The 9552-nt window shown below is 32.8% G+C and overlaps 1 long non-coding RNA gene across 2 annotated transcripts; it reads left to right on the forward strand.

The window, feature by feature from the left end:
* The first annotated feature begins 3485 nt into the window (after window positions 1-3485).
* Window positions 3486-4786, forward strand: LOC123691789. 2 transcript variants are annotated; one of them, XR_006751454.1, is made up of 3 exons: window positions 3486-3527; window positions 3985-4179; window positions 4627-4786. It is a non-coding gene; the product is annotated as an uncharacterized LOC123691789 (long non-coding RNA). The 2 variants fall into 2 exon arrangements; XR_006751453.1 differs by lacking the exon at window positions 3486-3527 and adding an exon at window positions 3846-3883.
* The last annotated feature ends 4766 nt before the right edge of the window (window positions 4787-9552 follow it).

Consider the following 9552-nt stretch of genomic DNA (forward strand, 5'->3'; position numbering starts at 1 on the left):
TCATATAAAAAAAATGTTGATATTTAAGAAATCTCTTATGTTTTATATTATATCAATAGAGGTACATGCCAGATATTATTAAGTTTTGATAGATTTTATAAGTTATAGTAGCTTATGCTTAATAATGCTTACAAATGAACAACTTACTCATATTTTTTTAAATTTACAGATGACGGCTGGCTGCCAAGGGTGCATCACTTTACGTCACATACCATCACTCATCAGTTGTACAGCTATCTTGATATATTGAAGTAAATGTTCTTTTCAGGAGAAACCAATGTATTCAGTTTGGTATCAATAAATAGTTATAAGTAAACCATCTCGGTATCTATTTCTTGATTAAATGCTCTATGAAGTACGATGTGTGTTTTGTTTCGTTTGGTACCTACTAAATCTACACTAATATTTTAAAGAAGAAAACTTTGTTTGTTTGTTTGTTTGATTGTAATGAATAGGCTCATAAACTGCTAGCTTTCCGCCGGCTGCTCCTCCCGCGGTTTCAAAGAAAAACTCTCATAGTTCCCGTCCCCGTGGAATTTTCGGGATAAAACTTATCCTATATTACTCGTGGATAATGTAGCTTTCGAATGGTGAAAGAATTTTTAAAATCGGTCCAGTAGTTTATGAGCCAATTCATTACAATGAAACAAACAAAGTTTTCCTCTTTATAATATTATATTAAGTGTAGTACTTTATAATATTATATTATTTTGTAGTTTTATTTATCCTTCTTATACTTTGTGATATGTCTCTACATTTATTACTTACAACAAATGCTAAGTTCACACTCGTGTTTTATCGTAATCCACCAGCATGTAGCGACTTACGTCAAAATTGAATTCCACTCAACACGAACTGTTCAAAGGAGATTCCAAGTGCAGTATTGAGACCGTCCAATAAAATGCAACGCTGTTTACAGTCAACGGCTCGAATGTGGATCGAACTCAGTGCACAAACATTTAACCGTGAGTGTAGGAGCCACATAGGGGATACAGTTGAAAGCTGGTTTCTTGTCGGCACTTAACTTTATTGGAAACGTGCAGTGTCAATCGAAATTAATTATGATTAAAGTTTACGTTTATTCCGGAGGTACGGAGAGACGAAGCAAATAGTTGTTAAGTTATTCGTAGAGTTTCCAACCCAACTACCAAGTTGGGTTGGAAATAAGATTGCAATTTCTACTCTTCAAACAGGGTTTAAAAACTACGATTGTATTGATAATGATGATCTTAAAAAGAAACAAATTCAATAATTAGTCTTCAACTATTACCGAACTTGTAAATTTTATCCACGATCGATTTTATTTTTTCCGAAGCAGCAACTTTTATTCAGACAAAGGAAAGCAGTGTTCAAGGAATAACTAATCCAAATTATCTTCATAAAGAATTCAATAGAAAGGGGTACTATGCTTTAGTTTCTAGTACAATTGAGGAAATAGTCAAATGAACTTTATCTTTTTTCAAGTGAATCGATTTCTGTAAGGGGACGGGGACTCTGTAGTTTCTCTACTCGAACCGTCAATATTATTAATTATTATAATTGCAATTGAAACCACTACTTGCAGTGAACTTTAAACTTTTCACAATTCTATAAGGTTTAAATAAACACAATACAAATCGGATATTTAAACGAATGGCATACCTACTTCATAAAGGATGTGATTTTAACTCTCCGTTGCACAGTCCGATATTATCATAACAAAACCAACTTAAATCGATTACCTCAACCTTATATTTAAATATATTTCCGCACATTCTTTGTGGACAGGGTCGCTAGTTTACCGCCTTTTACGAACGTCGTTATTTGTCACTGAAGCTTTTGTTGAAGCCGGGAAAGGGCCTGGGTCACACTCATTAAACCTTTGAGTGAAAAAGTGATGCCCAAACAAATTTTACCCCTTTCCAACAAATATTAGCTGTTCTTGGAGCGAGAATATCTAGAAAAAGTGAGGTGTAGATAATCTTTTCTTTTTTAGTTTGCGTCGTTACGGTTTAGGTCAAATTGGGTATTGTACTTAGCTAGACAAACATCATAAATCAGCATTACGTATGAAAAGATGAATCAGCATACAGACAAAATGTGATTAAATTATATTTTTTTATAATCAATTTTATCAACATCTGTTCTAAGTCGCAATGATATATTATGACAATGGAACTAATAAAACATTATTGATATCCCATGTTTTTAAGATTAGATTTTCATAGATAATATTAATAAATAGCCTTGTTCCTGAAGGTTTAATTTCAACTAATTCTCAATTTAAAACATTCAAATATGTTTTATATTTTAATTGAATTCATTCCTTTATTTAAAAGTGTTAAATAAGGAAGGTTATTTCTTTAATAAAGCCCGGCATTCACTACACGCGCCGCGAGCCGAGCCCCGAGCCGTACCAATCCGTGGACAAATCTGTCATCGCCCACACACTACACGTCTATCACTATCCGTCTCCAGACGGCGAGCGCCGCGCCGAGCCGCGAGCCGCGCACAACTACACATACACACGCAGATTTGTCCGCGGACTTGTCGCCAGCTACAAATCCAGCGGATGGGTGCGCCTGTGATTTGTGAATGGTACCCTTTAAAGTAAGGAAGGAAAAACAGATTGTTTGTCAAGATAGAGGGCTAGCAGCGTTATCTTAAAGAAAACTTTTCTTCGCTGCTTGAAATTGTTTATTATCAGTATAATTTCATTATGTTATAGAAAGGAACCGTAATATTGAATTAAACCTAGGAAAAAATATCGAAGATGAAGCAGGGAATACTAATAAATGTCTATCTCAAGACTGTTAATCAACTAAAGTTCAGAAAATAGCGTAGCTAACATAATTAATATAAATATGAATTCAAATATATTATTGTTTTTAAATTCATGTTGTTTTTTTTTCTTGTACCGTTAATATTAAAGTATATATAATATCATACATCCTTATTTATGAAGATTAAACATTTCATAATTATAAATACCTACATTCAGAATCGTTCCTTAAAAATATTATCTTGGCTTACTAGGGCAGGTTGCAGAGCTTCACTGACCATCAGTGCGTACGTCAGTCGCGCTTGTCATATTATGTATGGAAATACGCGTGCGTATCAATGACTAAGGAATCCTATGGACAGGGCATAACCTATACAAACAACTGATTATACAAATATCATGCATTTCGATACCGAAATAATAAAACGAATACTGTCTCTTTCTAACTAATGAATATTCTGCTAAGTGAAAATATATGACTATACGTCAGTCAGTGCTAATTCTATACCGTTTGACATTTGAAGTTAGCTCAAATACCTACTGTGGCCGGGCGCCATTTTATGTTCTCGTTATTATGATGTACATGCTCTGTCATTGCTCCGTAGTAAACATTGAAAAATATTGAATATTTTTGTGATTGTGACAAACATTTGTGTCTAAAACATATAGAGTGGTCAAGGACAAATAGTGGCATAATACCAAAGCGCAGTATTGTGGGATGTGGCTCCGGAAAGAATGAAAACTAGAAAAGTTTGTCTTTGCACCGGTATGTATACGTTTTGACTGAAATATTAGTTATTACTTTGCTGATTTACTTATTTTCATGTATATTGAATTGAGGAGTATTCACAGACTATGTTCAGTGTAAAATTGTTACCAAATATAGCTTTATTTTGTATATTTTCGTTCTAGTAAAATAATGAATTTGGGTGCTAGTGATGACTTATAATATCGACATCAGCAAAATGTTCGATGAAGACGTGCGTCTCCCAAGGCTGTGTCATTAATCTTAAGAATAGTTGCTTTGGTGAATACACTTCCAAAATAACAAATTAATTTTGCCAAGAGCAGCAGAAGGAAAAATAAAACACTTAAATTTACCTAATATGAATTTTAACTTAAGTAAGATTAATCGCTTTTATAGTAGGTACTTTAAAAATGTATTTATAAATAAGTCAGGTCAGGACTAAAATTATAATAATCTAAAAATTCATTTTTTGAAGGTTACCAAGAAGTGAAAATAGAAAAGGAGAATGGTTAGAAGCAATTGAAAATGAAAATATCAAGCCAAATGTAAAGGATATAATATCATAGTATGTTCCCTACATTTCCCCGAAAGTGCTTTCAATAGAACAATGGATGTGATTAGTCTGCACGATGATGCTATACCAGTATGTCTGCCGCTGCATTCACACAGGGTGAGGTTTTTATCTGTAGACACGTGATGTCTTCCAATTTACTTTTGGTCTTTTTATTTAGATTTAGGGCTGTCATTTATAATCTAACGTTTCTCCTATTTTGAAGGAGGCCTGTGAACAAACTGAGATGGTTTTATATGATTTTTTGAGTACAAACTTGGGTGATATTTGGTTGTTGAAATGTTATTGACTGAGGGAAAGTGCAATTTACTTTAAATACATGGGGTGTTTTAAGTTATTTTTCTATTCTTTATAAATTTATATTTATAAAGCATTTCAATGCCATAAAACCAAAAATATAAATTCAAGTTCCGCTATTGTAAGCCCTAATGTTGATATTAATTTCAAACCATCAGCATTGCCCTGTTAATTAAAATGTATTGCATTTTTGTTTAAATGTAAAGTGAACAATGCTAGTTAATGTAAACTGTGACATTTCATTTCCAGGTACCAGTTGAGCCTCAAATCCCGAACTCAAAAATGAACAGAGTGTATCTGAGTGCATTCCAGGCTACACAAAATAGTTTAGCTCTATAATTTTCTCTATTATTATATATTATTGTTTTTTTTGTCTATTATTTATAAATAAATAAATACAATTACTGTATATTGTGTTGTTCATCGTAATAAAATACTATTATATACCTATATTAGTATATATTATGTTGTTTCATTATATTACATTCCTCAAAACTGAAATTACCAAATTGTAAGTCTACCGTAATCCTTATATCGAAGTCAAAATTGAACTGGATTTATCAAATTATACAGGGTCAGCTATCTTGTCCGGCGAGGTTGCTGGTGTTTTACAAGTAACCCTGTATAGGTGTTACCGTCACGAGCAGCCATCGTCATACTTAATTTTATTAATTGGCATTGTCATTTTTTCCATTTGTAATTTTACTTCTATGTTTTGTACAATAAAGTTAAAATAAATAAAAAAGAGTGTGTGTTTATGTACACGCGTTACAAGTTACGCGCCAAAAGAAGTATAACTTCAAAAAAAATATATTAATATTATTTTTATATCGATAAACATAATAATGTTTATCGATATATTCTCGGCACTAAACACCGCCATGTTTTGTTACAAGCAATATGGCGCCGGCCACACTTTTTTTGTAGGTATGTCACTTCCATGTGATTCCTTATTCATTGGTGCGTATGGTCGGTCTAGCTATGAACGCGGTTTTATGAATTTCACTGATGGTCGGTGAAGCTCTGCAACCGGCCTAATGGCAGCCACAAGTCAGCGACAAGTCATTAGATGAATATAGTAGATACAATATTTTGGTAAATGTTTGAACTATTATTTTTGGTTTTTTGATCGTCGAATAATTCGCGAATACACTGCAGTGCATGATAAATGAAGATATTGTATGCTTTCTCTCATTAATTACTACCCTTTGTACATTCTGTAGCGTTGAATAAAATGCTTGTGTTTTAATTTTTTTGCAATGTTTTTCGTTATTTTTTTACATAAGTTTTTTTTTGTCTATGTTTAAGATTTTTAATATACAAAAAAAAAACCATTCTAATCATTTATAAGCCTTCTCCTTATATGATTTTAGATACTATCCGAATAAATACACTTTTACTGTTAAGTTCTTTTTAATTATATATTTATTAGACCATCATACAATCATTAGATAGCACATAACATATAAATAAACAATCTTCTTTACGAAGTGTATGTCCTACTTATACGATTTATGGACATTGAGATAATATTAATATGGAGACGATACCGCCTACATCACTTATGTTCCACTCAACATACGTCATGTGGCGTAACTGCACTCAGTCGCTTGCTCGCTCTTTGGCGCGAATGTCACGCTCATTTTTTATTTGTTTTAAAGTGAAACGCATCAAATATGCCTACGTGTGTGTTACGATATTGCACAAATAATACAAAGAATACGGAAAAGTGCAAAGGAATTACTTTTCATCAGTAAGTAACTAGATAATAATTTTTAAAACTTAGAGCAAAATTTTTGGCGGGCGACATTTTGTCATAGATTAAAAATTTAAGATATGACATTGGGCATGAAATAAGTGTTGTTAGTAATATTTGCTGGCGTATATTTTTATAGTATAAAATAATAATTTTACATATTTAGAAAAGCATAGACTGGTTGTTAATTGAAAAAAGGTGAAATCATGAAATATGAAAATCAATTACTCAATCACCAATTTTTTTTAATTGATATTGTATAAGCTACTGACTTGAACGTATAATTGAATTATTATTTATTTATCTGCACTAATATTATAAAGAGTAAAACTTTGTTTGTTTGTTTGATTGTAATTGGCTCATAAACTGCTGGACCGATTTTGATGAAAGGAGAATGCCCATTTTTGGTACTGGTTTTTCTCATGCATCAAGACAACAATACTATTAAAAAAAATCTCGGCAATTTAGAGGCCTTCTTACCATCGGAAAATATATTTTGAACAGGGAATGTTTGTAAAATCTAATATTAAGACATGTAATTGTTTAGATCCGTTTAGTGTCCATTACCGGTTACCACGGTAACCAAGCGGTAACTTATTACATTTACTATGGTAAATAGCTAAATGTATTAATATCGATTATTGTTTTCATTGAATTACAAAAAAAAACAATTAACATAAAATCACTCTATAGGGTATTGTTTATACACTATAGGTTGTTTTAACAAAGATAGTGAAGTAAAATAATATAAATATGTATATATATAAAAAAAAATATTATTATGACATAGCTTGGTAGGTAACCACTTATTTCTTATTTGTTTCTTTCTTCGAATATGTAGTGAAAAAATGATTCAAACAACAACAACAACAACAACATGTAAACCGAATAAAAACTCAATTGGCATTTTTTAAGTATATATTTAGGTTTTCTTGAAATCCGTCCCGGAAGATTTCTGGTGCCTACCTACACTAGCCGATGAACAGATAGACTTTGTCTGTAAGCATAAGCTCTACGCATAGATTAAATATGTAAATCGAAAAATAACCTTTGGACGATAAAATGTTACCTAAATCACACATAAACCTAACTAAATCGGGGTTATTTAAGTTTTGAGGTTATTTCCCATTTTTCTCAATATCTTGAAAACCCCTGTTTTTATCACACAAAAATCAATTGGTAAAAATCTTTTGAATATCGAAGAACCCTCCAAAACCACTCTGGCATTGACGCAACACTGTACTGTGGTCCATACTTTCATGGGCATTCTCCTTTGGCACAGACAATCTTAAGACCCTGAGAAAGAACATAGGCTACTTTTTATTGCGAAATATGTGCCACGGGCGAAGCCGGGGCGGACCGCTAGTTCAGAGATAAGTAATTAATATTTTTTCTATTCAAGGTTTCCATGTCTGGGCCGTGAAGAAAGGGAAAAATTATTTTTTTTTTCTAAAAAAGGCTCAATTTGTAAGGAATAAAACTTCCCATAGCCCTGACTGAACCTAAAACACGAAAAAATTAAATTATTCCATATGACGTCACTATTTACATCATCCTATATTATATGCCAGATATTGTTAGCCCCGCGTAGTAAAGTCAGTTTATACCTAAAATAAATATTAAGTAAGTACAAAGAAAATTTCAAGTCAACGTGCATGTAAGGAGTGGCACCCAATAAAATAGACAGAATGAAACAAAGTGTCGCCTCTATAGCGGTGAGTCAGTGACATCGCATAATCTATGACTGTCTAGCCGTCATTCGCGCGCCCCGCGCCGCCGCGCTTGGCGCACAGATTTTGTTCGTGGTGTCTGCTCCATATTAATATTATCTCAATGTTTATGGAACTTGTTTTTTTTTTAACCTCTAACTTTGCAAGAAAAAAGGTAAATCAGCGTTCTGTTAAGACCATCTAAGTAGCTTAACTATTTGCAAAGGCTCTTTCACGAATAAACTTTCAAGCGAATTTCTTTCAGGCTTTATTTACTTTTAAAAGGGTCTTTCAAGGATGCATAGGTCTTCAACTTTATTGTGTACCTTTGTAAATCTGTTTATATGCAAACTTGGGATTTGTTTACCGAACCCCAGGACCTGGTTGCTTAGCAACGTCACCTTGTTTTATTTTTTTTAGGAAGGGTTAACCGTGTTTTCACGGAAGTAGTTAGCTTTTATGATTTTCTAAACAAATTGTTTTAAAACAGAAAAATCTCTGTTTCGTTAAATCTGTGTTATAAAATGAATATATTTTCGACCTGTGTACGTAGTAGTAAAACTTGGTAGATACTTTAAAAACATATAAGAATATTTGACATAATTTGCAATAACTAGATTAATAGCATTGAGATAATATTAATATGGAGACGATACCGCCTACATCACTTATGTTCCACTCAACATACGTCATGTGGCGTAACTGCACTCAGTCGCTTGCTCGCTCATTGGCGCGAACGTCACGCTCATTTTTTATTTGTTTTAAAGTGAAACGCATCAAATATGCCTACGTGTGTGTTACGATATTGCACAAATAATACAAAGAATACGGAAAAGTGCAAAGGAATAACTTTTCATCAGTAAGTAACTAGATAATAATTTTTAAAACTTAGTTAGAGCAAAATTTTTGGCGGGCGACATTTTGTCATAGATTAAAAATTTAAGATGTGACATTGGGCATGAAATAAGTGTTGTTAGTAATATTTGCTGGCGTATATTTTTATAGTATAAAATAATAATTTTACATATTTAGAAAAGCATTGAGCAGTGGTGGCTCAGTGGTGAGACCTCGGACTTCGAATCGATAAGTCCGTGGTTCGAGACCAGGCGAGCGCGCAGGAAATAAATTGATTTTTCAATTTATCTACGCATGTTGTAACATCACCACTGCTCGAACGGTGAAGGAAAACATCGTGAGGAAACCGAAATGTCGAAGAATTAAAAAAAAAAAAAAAAAAAAAAAAAAAAAGTTCGACGACATGTGTCATCCGCCAACCCGCACTTGGCCAGCGTGGTGGATTATGGCCTGTACCCTCATAGGAGGCCCGTGTCCCAGCAGTGGGAACGTATATGGGCTGATGATGATGATGATGAGAAAAGCATAGACTGGTTGTTAATTGAAAAAAGGTGAAATCATGAAATATGAAAATCAATTACTCAATCACCAATTTTTTTTGTTAATTGATTTTAATCAAGTTTTTAATTGATATTGTATAAGCTACTGACTTGAACGTGTAATTGAATTATTATTTATTTATCTGCACTAATATTATAAAGAGGAAAACTTTGTTTGTTTGATTGTAATTAATAGGCTCATAAACTACTGGACCGATTTTGATGAAAAGAGAATGCCCATTTTTGGTACTGGTTTTTCTCATGCATCAAGACAACAATACTATTAAAAAAAATCTCGGCAATTTAGAGGCCTTCT

This window comes from Colias croceus, chromosome 5 (genome assembly GCF_905220415.1).
Source record: "Colias croceus chromosome 5, ilColCroc2.1".
NCBI lineage: Eukaryota > Metazoa > Arthropoda > Insecta > Lepidoptera > Pieridae > Colias > Colias croceus.